Source organism: Gossypium arboreum, chromosome 6 (assembly GCF_025698485.1).
Source record: "Gossypium arboreum isolate Shixiya-1 chromosome 6, ASM2569848v2, whole genome shotgun sequence".
In the NCBI taxonomy this organism is placed as follows: domain Eukaryota; kingdom Viridiplantae; phylum Streptophyta; class Magnoliopsida; order Malvales; family Malvaceae; genus Gossypium; species Gossypium arboreum.
This window is the reverse complement of record NC_069075.1, coordinates 124,011,114-124,023,154: the sequence shown is the minus strand read 5'-3', so window position 1 is coordinate 124,023,154 and position 12,041 is coordinate 124,011,114.

The window sequence follows — 12,041 nt, the reverse complement described above, 5'->3', positions numbered from 1 at the left end:
TAAAGAGAATGCACCAGCTCTCGCTCAAGGGGTAGCGCTGTCTGATTCATGACCTATATCAAGTAGTCACGGGAGAGAGGCTAAAGAATCCTTTTTCCAAATTATGAGTAAGTGGTTTACGGAGTTTATACGAACAAATCCAGCTACTCAACAACCTCCACCCCCACCTAATCCTCAATCGGTTCCTGTAGCTCCTCAAGTTGTGGAACTTCAACGATTGAATAAGCCACCAATTGATAAAATTTGTAAGTACGGGGCTGAAGAGTTCAGAGCTATTGTTGATGACGATCCCGAGAAAGCTGAATTTTGGCTTGAAAACACTATTAAGGTATTTGATGAGTTGTCATCTCAACCAGCCTAGTGTTTAAAGTGTGCCATATCGTTATTGAGGGACACTGTGGTACCGTGAGAAAAAGTGACCTAGGAATTCTTTCAGACTAAGTTCTAAAAGAAATATATAAGTTAAAGATTTCTCGATCAAAAGCACAAAAAGTTTCTAGAATTAAGACAGGGCCGTATGACTGTGACTGAGTATGAAAAAAATTTGTACGGTTGAGCAAGTATGCTCGGGAGTATGTTTCTACCAAAGAAATTATGTGTAAACGGTTCGTTGATGAGTTGAATGAGGATATTAAACTTCTAGTCGGAATTCTAAAATTAAAAGAATTTGTTGTCCAGGTTGATAGAGCTGACAAAGCCGAGGAGCTTAGCAAAGAAAAGAGAAAAGCAGATTCAGAGGCTAGAGATTCGAGAAAAAGATCGATGAATAAGCCATATCAGTCTTTGTCAAAGAAATCCAGAGATTCGTTCAATCGTCCAAATGCTTCAATCGGGTATTCGAGCAGAGATTGTGGAAAACAATACTCAAGTCCTAAAACTCAACCTACATCAGTATCAAGTGTTAGAAATGTAAGAAACAATAAACCCGAGTGTCAATAGTGTAGGAGATGACATTTTGGAGAATGTTGGAATAAAAGTAATAAAGCTTGCTTCAGATGTGGTTCACCATATCATTTTATTCGTGACTATCCTAGGTTAGTTGAGAAAGATCAATTTCAAAATACAAGACCTGGTAACACAGCCACTAGAGGGAGGCCACCAAAAATACGAGAAATGTGACTAGTAGTAGAGGTAAAACAAAAAACTCTGCTATGCGATCAAAAGCCAGAGCACCTGCTAGAGCTTACGCTATTCGCGCTCGCAAAGAGGCATCGTCACTTGATGTTATCTCCAGTACATTTTCTCTTGTTGACACTAATGTGATTGCATTAATTGATCCTGGATCGACTCATTCGTATATCTATATGAATTTAGTGTTTAGTAAGAATTTTCTTGTTGAGTCTACTGAGTTTGTGATTAAAGTATCAAACCCTTTAGGCAAGTATGTTCTAGTTGATAAGGTTTGCAAGAACTGTCCTTTAATGACTCGGGGTTACTATTTTCCAGCTGATTTGATGCTTTTGCCATTTGATGTGTTCGATGTAATTTTGGGTATGGATTGGTTGACTCTGTATGATGCCATTGTAAATTGTAGATGAAAGATCATTTAATTGAAATGTTAGAATAGTGAAATCCTTCGAATTGAATCAGATTAGTCGAGTGGATTACCTATTGTAATTTCATCTATGTCAGCTCAGAAATGTGTGAGAAAAGATTGTGAAGCTTATCTTGCCTATATATTGGATAGAAAGAAGTCTGAATCGAAGATTAAATCAATACCACTGATAAGAGAGGTTGAATTTCCTATTGAGTTAGTACCTGGAACTTCTCCGATGTCAATAGCTCTGAACAGAATAGCTTCGACAAAATTGAAAGAGTTGAAATCTCAGTTGCAAGAGTTAACAGATAAAGGTTTTGCACGACCTAGTTTTTCGCCTTGGGGTGTGCCAGTATTATTCGTAAAGAAGAAAGACAGGTCAATGAGAATGTGTATTGACTATCAACAACTCAACAAGGTTACAATAAATAATACGTATCCATTGCTGAGAATAGATGATTTATTTGATCAGTTGAAATGCGCAACAGTGTTTTCGAAGATTGATCTATGGTCTGGTTATTATCAGTTGCGAGTTAAAGATGAAAATGTGTCAAAAATTACGTTCAGAATGAGGTACGGACATTATGAATTTCTTGTTATGCCTTTCGGATTAACTAATGCTTCTACAGCCTTTATGGATTCGATGAACCAAATTTTTAGACTGTATTTAAACAGACTTGTTGTTGTGTCCATTGACAACATTCTGATCTATTCACGAGATGAGTCTGAGCATGCCGAACATTTGAGAATTGTGTTACAAACCTTGAGAGATAAGCAATTGTACGCTAAATTCAGAAAATGTGAGTTTTGGCTCCGCGAGGTTGGATTTCTGGGACACATTGTTTCAGTGAAAGGTATACAAGTTGATCTGAGCAAGATTTCTACAGTTGTTGATTGGAAACCACCGAGAAATGTATCTAAAGTCAGAAGCTTTCTGAGGTTAGCTAGTTATTATCGATGTTTTGTTAAAGGGTTCTCGATGATTGCTACATCTATGACTAGATTGCTACAAAAAAATGTGAAATTCGAGTGGCTCGAGAAGTGTCAATGAAGTTTTGATCAGTTGAAAGCATTGTTAACTAAGGCACTAGTGTTGGTTCAACCTGAGTCAGGTAAATAATTTGTGATTTATAGAGACACGTCATTGAATGGTTTGGGTTGCGTTTTGATGTAGGAAGGAAAAGTCATAGCTTATGCCTCTAGACAGTTGAAACTGCATGAAAGAACTATCCGATACATGATTTAGAATTGGCCACTATTGTTTTCTCATTGAAAATTTGGTGGAATCATTTGTACGGTCAAAAGTGTCATATCTTTCCTGACCATAAAAGTTTAAAATATATAATGACTCAGAAAGATCTAAATTTACGACAACAGATATGGCTCGAGCTATTGAAAGATTACGAGTTAGTAATTGATTATCATCCGGGGAAAGCAAATGTAGTTGCTGATGCTCTGAGTAGAAAATGTTTATTTACTTTGCGAGCAATGAATACATGGTGTGACAATGAGTTGCAAGCTAAAATAGTGCAATGTGAGTCGACTAATGATTCAGAATATCAGCTCGGATCTGATGACTGTTTAATGTTCCGAGGTAGAATCTGCATACCAAAGAATCCCGAGCTCATTAAGAATATTTTACACGAGGCACATAGTGGTTGTTTATCTGTTCACCCAGGGAGTACCAAAATGTACAATGATTTGAAGGAACTATATTGGTGGCCGGGAATGAAACAAACATTTCAGAATTTGTATCGAGATATTTGGCGTGTCAACCAGTTAAAGCTGAGCATCAAGTGCCTTCGGGATTACTACAGCCTGTGATAATACCAAAGTGGAAATGGGATAGGGTTACAATGGACTTTGTATCGGAATTACCCCTGTATCTGGAAAAGAAAAATGCTATTTGGGTTGTTGTTAATCAACTGACGAATTCTACACATTTCATACCTCTGCGTACAGATTATTCACTTGATAAATCAGCTGAATTGTACATATCTGAAATTGTTAGATTGCACGAGGTGCTAGTTTCTATTATTTCAGATAGAGACCCAAGATTTACATCGCGATTTTGGAAGAAATTGCAAGAACCTCTGGGTACGAGGTTGAATTTCAGCACAGCGTTTCATCCGCAAACTGACGGTCAGTCTAAGAGAGTAATATAGATTCTCGAAGATATGCTTCGTTGTTGTGTATTAGAGTTTGAAGGCAATTGGGAGATATATTTGCCGTTGGTTGAATTTGCGTATAATAACAGTTTTCAATCGAGTTTAAAAATGGCATCGTACAAAGCTTTATATGGTCATAAATGCCGAACTCCATTGTATTGGACTGAGCTGGGTGAGAAGAAGATTCACAAGGTTGATTTGATTCAAGAGACTGAAGAAAAAGTGAAAGTAGTTCGCGACAGTCTAAAAGCAACTTCAGATTGACAAAAATCGTATGCATATTTGAAACGTAAAAATATTGAATTTCAGATCGGAGATAAAGTATTTCTAAAAGTATCTCCGTGGAAGAAAATCCATCGATTTGGTCGTAAAGGTAAATTGAGTACGCGTTTCATTGGGTCGTACAAGATCTTTGAAAGAACAGGGTCAGAGGCATATCGACTAGCTTTACTGGATAAGTTAGAGAAAATCCACAATGTGTTTCATGTTTTGATGGTGATAAAGTATTTCTAAAAGTATCTCTGTGGAAGAAAATCCATCGATTTGGTCGTAAAGGTAAATTGAGTATGCGTTTCATCGGGCCGTATGAGATCATTGAAAGAATAGGGTCAGCGGCATATCAACTAGCTTTACTGGATGAGTTAGAGAAAATAAACAATGTGTTTCATGTGTCGGTGTAGTGTTGATATAGATCAGATCCTTCACATGTAATTTCTCCAGCAGAGATTGAAATTCAACCTAACATGACTTACAACGAAGAACCGATCATAATTTTGGCTTCAGAGGTTAAACAGTTGAGAAATAAAAGCATAGCTTTAGTAAAATTTTTGTGGCAATGTCACGGGGTTGAAGAGGCTACATGGGAACCCGAGGAAGCTATGAAAAAACAATACTCTAACCTATTCACTGGTAAATTTTCGGGGACGAAAATCCCTAAAGGGGGAGAGTTGTAACAGCCCGTTTTTAGTCAAATTGAAACTGTGGTTTTAGGACCACAAATCCAAAGTCAAAATAATTATTTTCTTACTATTTTAATATTTTCAGCATGATAATATGTTTGTGTGAAATTTTCGTTAAGAAATTTTATTGTTTAAATGCTTAATTTGATAAAAGAGCTAAATCGCGTAAAGTGAAAAAGTGATGTTCTATTAGCTAAAGGTGCCTAATAGCTATAGAAATTTAAATTAGAGGTCCTTATGTGATAAATAGACCATTAATTAAATAGTGGATGATAATAGCTTGGCATAATTGAAATTTTGAATTAATATTCAGGTTAATTTTGTAATTTGGTAATTAAAGGTTAATTAAATAAAACAAAACCATGTTATCACCTATTATCCTCTTCTCCAAATGATTTCTAGGGAAAAGAGAATTCGTTTTCATCCTTTTCATTTGGCCAAGCTTTCTAGCTCAATACGTGAGTAGTTCTTGTCCCGTTTTTAATGATTTCTATGTTTTTGAGATAGTTGCAGTTTAGTCTAGCTAGCCTAAGGACTATTTTGAAAAAATGTTAAAGATTTTAGATGCTTCCATTGATGAATACATGAGTATTTTGATGTTTAATGATATATTTTTAATGTTTGATGATAGTTACACAAGTTTTGTTAAGTGATTTTAGTGAAAATGCAAATTAGGGATTAAATTGTGAAATGTGGAAACTTTGTGGTTAAAATGTGAAATAAATGAAAATTTTGGGCTGCTATAAGCATGATAAATATTTGGCTAGGCTTGGGTTGTGATGAAATTGAATGAATTTTGTTTTACGAGCCTAAGGACTAAATTGTAAAAATGTTAAAATATTACGGGCAAAAGTATAAATATTCTTTAATGAGTTCTTGGATTAAATTGAATAGAGAGATAATTAAACAAGTTGAATTTGATATTATATAGATAAAGAAAAGCGAAATACGGACTTAGATTTGGGAAAGAACAAAGTCTCAAATTAGTTGACTCGTGTTGTCGTTTTTACATTCGAGGTAAGTTTGTATGTTATAAGTTTCATTGCAAATGTATTTTATATGCTTTGATATTGCATTAACTGTGAATACGAGACTACAGATACAGATATGTTCGATAGTGATTTGATGACACTTCGGCATTCGAAATCCCAGTTGAACCTTAGGAATAGATTAGGATACTAGTGACATGTCATTGGAGGATACATTGATTTGGCTTCGGGCCATGATATTAGCACTTAGTGTGTGAAACTCTTGAGTATCTGACTTCTATTTTTAATGGTTCAACGGGTATATTGAAGATGTGAATTGGTGAGAAATAGATACGTATTGGTACAGTATATACGAAAAACTATTTGAACAATGAGTTAAAGGAAGTTGAGAGCTTACGATCATTTATGTGGTTAAATTCTATGTTAACTTGGTAATTAATGTTTAAATGCAATTTATGTTATTTATTTTGAAATGTAAATGAATGGTGATATTTATTTCTTATTTTCATACGAGCTTACTAAGCTATAAAGCTTACATTGTTTATTTTTCTGTGTTTTATAGTGATTTCTAAGCTAGCTCGGATTAGGGGATCGTCAAAGACTACATCACGCTATCAAGCTATAAAGTTGGTTCTTTTAAGTTTATGTTTTGAGTATATGGCATGCATAGGTATTGAAACAGCTCGATTTAGACCCTATTTGGAACGGTGATTTCGTGACCACGAATCCAAGCCAGAAAAATATTTTAAAATTATTTTTTATGTTTATTATGTGTGAATTTATATGTGTGAAATTTTCATGATTTAATTTTGTCGTTTGAGTGCCCGATTAAATAAAAGGGCTTAATCGCGTAAAATGAAAATTTAATGGTTAATTATAAAAGGCTCCGTATTAAAATGGCTCTGTATGAAGCTTTGTATGGTAGAAAATGTAGAACACCGTTATATTGGACAGAGCTCAGTGTAAAGAAGATGCATGGGGTTGATTTGATCCGGGAAACAGAAGAAAAAGTAAAGGTTATTCGAGATAGTCTAAAATCAGCTTCCGATCATCAAAAATCATATGCCGATCTTAAATGAAAAGAGATTGAATTTCAGGTCAGTGACAAGGTATTCCTGAAAGTGTCTCCTTGGAAGAAAATTCTTCGGTTCGGTCGAAAGGGTAAATTGATTCCAGATTTATCGGGCCATATGAAATCATAGAAAGAATTGGACCGGTCGTTTATCGATTGGCATTACCACCGGAACTTGATAGAATCCATTTTCATGTGTCTATGCTACAACGGTATCGATCGGATCCTTCACATATTAATTCTCCGACAGAAATAGAGATTCTTTCAGATATGAGTTACACTGAAGAACCAGTTAAGATTTTTGCTCGGAGACAAAGGAGCTCAGAAATAAAGAGATAAATTTGGTGAAAGTATTATGGAAAAAGCACGGGATTGAAGTTAACTATGTAATAAAGGTTAACTATGTAAATTAAATAATATGTTAATATATGTTATAATATAACATAATTAAAAGCTAATATTCATACTTTCTCTTATGACCGAATAATAAAAAGAAAGAAAAGAATAAAAGCTTAGGGTATTTAGCCTTGTTCAAGCTCAATTAAGGTATGTAACTAGCTCGGCTTTTAATAATTTTTACATTTTTGAGATCGTTACAGTGTAATGTACAAAGCCTGTGCTTGAATTTTTATTTTGACGAATATTTTGAGTTATGCCATTGATGAATATTTGAGCTTTGTGATGTTAGTTGATGAAATATGAAAGATATGTTTTAGATTAACATGTTTTGTATTGGAATTTTTAATGATTTTAAGTAATTAGGACTAAATTGTAAAAATAATAAATTGAGAGACTAAAATGTGAAATAAATGAAATGTATGGACTTTTATGAACACATGGAACATTTGGCCTAAGCATGGTGTGTGTAAATTTTGCATGTTTTGTGTTTTGTGCAATTTGGACTAAATTGTAAAAAGTGTGAAATGTTAGGGGTAAAATGGTAATTTACCCATTTATGTGTTTTTGGGTTAAAATGAGTGAAAATATGTTTGAATGAGTTTAATTTTAATATGTTTAGATCAAGAACCAAAGAAATCAGATTTGGATCGGGGGAAAACTAAAGTTGTCGATTAGCCGTCCTGTTCCGATTTTCATCGTCCAAGGTTAGTTTATAGGCAAATAAATGTTGTTATTTAAAAAAAAATATGAGTTTTATAAGCTGAAATGAAATATGTGAAAATATATATGTGTTAGCCGAATGTAAATAAGCTTGGGAGCTATGTTTACGAATTCGTTTTGATCGAGTTACGACGTCCGAAAGCCCCGTACGAACCTTAGGAATAGCTAGGATACATATGTCATGACATAGAATTTTCGATATGTGTTTTCGTGTAAGACCACGTCTGGGAAGTTGGCATCGATATATGTGGTTACGTGTAAGACCATGTCTGGGACATCGACATCGTATTTGATTCATGTAAGACCCTGTTTGGGACAGTGGCATCGATATGAGGTAGCATGTAAGACCATGTCTGGGATGTTGGCATTGTATGATATATGTGTTTATCTGAGTACCTATTCAATTCCCAATGGTTCAACGGGCAATAATAAGTTAAGACCGAATGAAAAATCGAGTTAAAAGGCTCAGGTATGGATTCATACTAAGATATGAAATTATGGTAAGTTGAATGTTTGAATTGATGGGATAAATATTACATGATGAAGTGAATTATAAGTATGCATATGTGAAAGTATACATTTTGTCTAATGATGTATTCATGATGCAAATGATAGTGTATGCGTATATGAAAATTTATAAATTTATAATTGGCCAAATGTTAATTATATGTGATCTTGTAATTGTAAATATATGTGCATTTGTATATGAATGAATATAGATACATGTATATTCGGCCAAGGTAAAGTTGGTATGTGATAACATATGTTATATATGAAATAGTGAGCTTGAAAATAAGTGTGACCATGATAACATAAATTAGTTGGATAAGTTGAGTTGATATTAGCATTAAGTTACCTATTTGTTTATGACTTACTAAGCTATGATAGCTTATTGTGTGTATATGTTTGTCTTTGTTTTATAGATTTTGGAATCAAGTTACGAGCTCGGGGATCGTCAACAAAGTCTATCACACTATCAACTGTTTTGGTACTTTTATAAGTTGAACTTGAACTTATGGCATGTATAGGCTAGACTTGGAGTCAGTTTATTTTGAATGTGTATATATATATTAAGCCATGCGAAAATGGCTAATGTGTTAAGTGATTATATGAAACTTATTCATGTTTATATGTGTTATATGCATTGAAAATGGTGGATGATTTTTAGATTGAATCGGCCATGGTATATCCATAAGTATGATTTATGCTTGTTATGCTATTCATGGTTAAAATGATTCGGCTATGGTTCATTTATAAATAAAATATACATGTGAATTTGGTTATTATATTTGGATGAGGTGTTATACATGATTTGGTATTAAAGGATATTAGGTTATATTCAAACATAGAAAGAGTTTATTTTGATATGTTTAGTACATGGTAGGTAAGATTTGTGTTTTGGATATATGTTTATATTTGGTTAATGATTTATTCTTGTGAAGTATAAATTTGTAACTTGAATTGAGTTGGAAGTTATTATAATGTACTTGTGTATTTGGGTATATGATGAAAATATATGAGATGGTTATAATCAACTTTGTGATTCGGCACTTGCACATACATATATATATATATATATATATATATATTGCACATGATGTATTAGTATGACATATATATTATCTCAAGGTATATATTTATATATGGTGGTGTTTGGTTATGGAGTAAATGATGGATTCAGTATTGAGTTATAATATGTAATGCATTAGTTAGTAAAATGCATATCATTTATATATGGTATATTGGTATATGCTTATGGTTTAAAATAATGATATGTATGGCTATATGGATTCGATAGTTATTTGAAAATCAATAAATATGTACAAGTAAATTTTGTTAGCTGAATAGATAAGAGAAGAATATGATTTTTGTATCGGTTTCAAATGGCACATTATTTGAATGTTTTGATTAATTTATTTGAGTGGTTTAATTGGTTAAGTTGATGATATATTTGGCATATGCTAAGTGGATCATTACTTATATGTATTTATGATATGCAAATGTTGTATTTAGGTAAACAAATGCTATAGCGGAATATATTATTTATATGAAATAAAATGATGTATGTTTGCTTGTTAAAAAGTATGCGTATGAAATTAGTAAGATAATAAGATATTTTATATTTAAATTATTTGAATGCCATAAATGTTATAGTATACATATATGATTGGTATGTGAAATGACATATACTTGGATATGAATTTAACATTCAATTTTCATGATTCTTTGATTGTATTAGATGTGTGCATGGGCCGGGCCGGGCTGGGTTCGGGCCTGGCCCAACTATAAATTTAGGCCCGTTCGCTAGGCCCAGGCCCGGCCCGGCCCGAAAAATAGGCCTAAAATTTTGCCCAAGCCCGCCGAATAAAAATGTTAAAACTCGAGTCTGACCCAAGACGCCCATATTAATTTTTATATTATTTTTTATATAATTTTAAAATATATATAAACCATCAAAAATACTAAAAACATCAAAATAAATATTACTCAACAAATTGAAAATAAATTTTAAAAATATGTATATTTAACTAACATTAAAATAGATGCAACTTAACAAGAAAATGCCTCTAAAATAATAACAAAATTAGCAAATGTCTTTAAAATAATAAAAAATTAATAATAAAATAAGTTTTATACAATATTCAAACAATAACAACAAAATAGTAGCAACATAATAGTAAAATAGTAGCAAAATAGGGAGAAAATAATATTAAAAAATAGATTTTTTTGTCATTTAGTGAATTCGGGCCGGGCCCAGGCCAAAAATGTCTTACCTGAGGCCCGGTCCATTTTTTAAACGGGTTTTATTTTTTTGCCCAAGCCCATTATTCGGGCCTATATTTTTGCCCAAACCTTCCCACATTTCGAGCCCGGCCCAGCCAATGCACACCTCTAGTTTGTATTGATTAAGCATTACATTGGAAATTATATGAATTATAGAATCGAAGTATATTAGTTTGATTTAAAATTTTATTAGATGATTATTACTGAAATGAAATTTTGTTCTGAGTTGTATTTTAATCGGTAATGCCTCGTAACCCTAATCCGGCGACGGATATGGGTTAAGGGTGTTACAGGTATTTTGAGTCATGTTGATTATGGGTTGATAATGATTTTGGTCATGTGAAATGGCTTGTAAATGTTTATGTTTTGATTTTTAAATATAGCCATGAGAGTTGGCTTAATTTGGTTGTTTTGATTATGTATAAATATGTGCATATATGTTTTCTGCTGTGAGTTCATGGATGAATATATAATGCTTGTGAATTATAAGGATTAGGATGTTAAGTGGTTGATTTTAGAGTAGTTACATGATTGTGATTTTGATGCAAAATGATGCAAGTTTAGAAGTGTATAATTAGATGATTTATAAATGTGAATTTGGTATAAATTGTATGGCATGTTTTTGTGATTTGTGTGTATGGAGAAAGAGAGAATAGATTGTGCATGAATTATGGTTGAATTGGTTGATTAAAATGCCTATTAATGTTATTTTTTGGTGTCAAATGGGTTAATATATGTGTGCACAAGTTTGGGTGGCAAAATGGCTTGGTAAATAGCCTATTTTTGTCCACACGGGCAGAGATACGGGCGTGTGTCTTAGCCGTGTGTGACACAAGGCTATGTTACACGGCCGTGTGTCCCCTGGTGTTGAAATTAAAATCAAGTCAGTATGCTCCACACGGCCTCACACACGGGCGTGTAACTTGGCCTTGTGGCATAAGTCAATATACCCTATAGGTTTGGCACGGCCTAGCACACACCCTGACACACGAGCATGTATGGCCATTTTTAGGGCACACGGGCTAGCCACACGGGAATGTATGTTGGACGTGTGACCCAAGCTAGAGAGTTATACGGGGTAGGACACGGGCTGGGACACGGCCATGTGATCCCATTTCGTGTGTCCACAGAGCCTGTGACACGGACGTGTCTGTTGGCCATGTGAGACACACGGTCGGGCCACACGAACATGTGTCCCCTATTTTTGAGAAAATTTCTTAAGCGTTCAAAAAATTTCCAAAGTTATCGATTTAGTCCCGAACCACCCCTAATGTATGTTTGGGCTTCGTAGGCTCGTATTAGGGACGAAATGTTTGGTTGTGAATGAATTGTATATGAATTGACTAAATGTATGTGAAATGTATGTTTGAATGTGTTGTAAGTTCAGTAATGCTCCGTAACCCTATTCTGGCA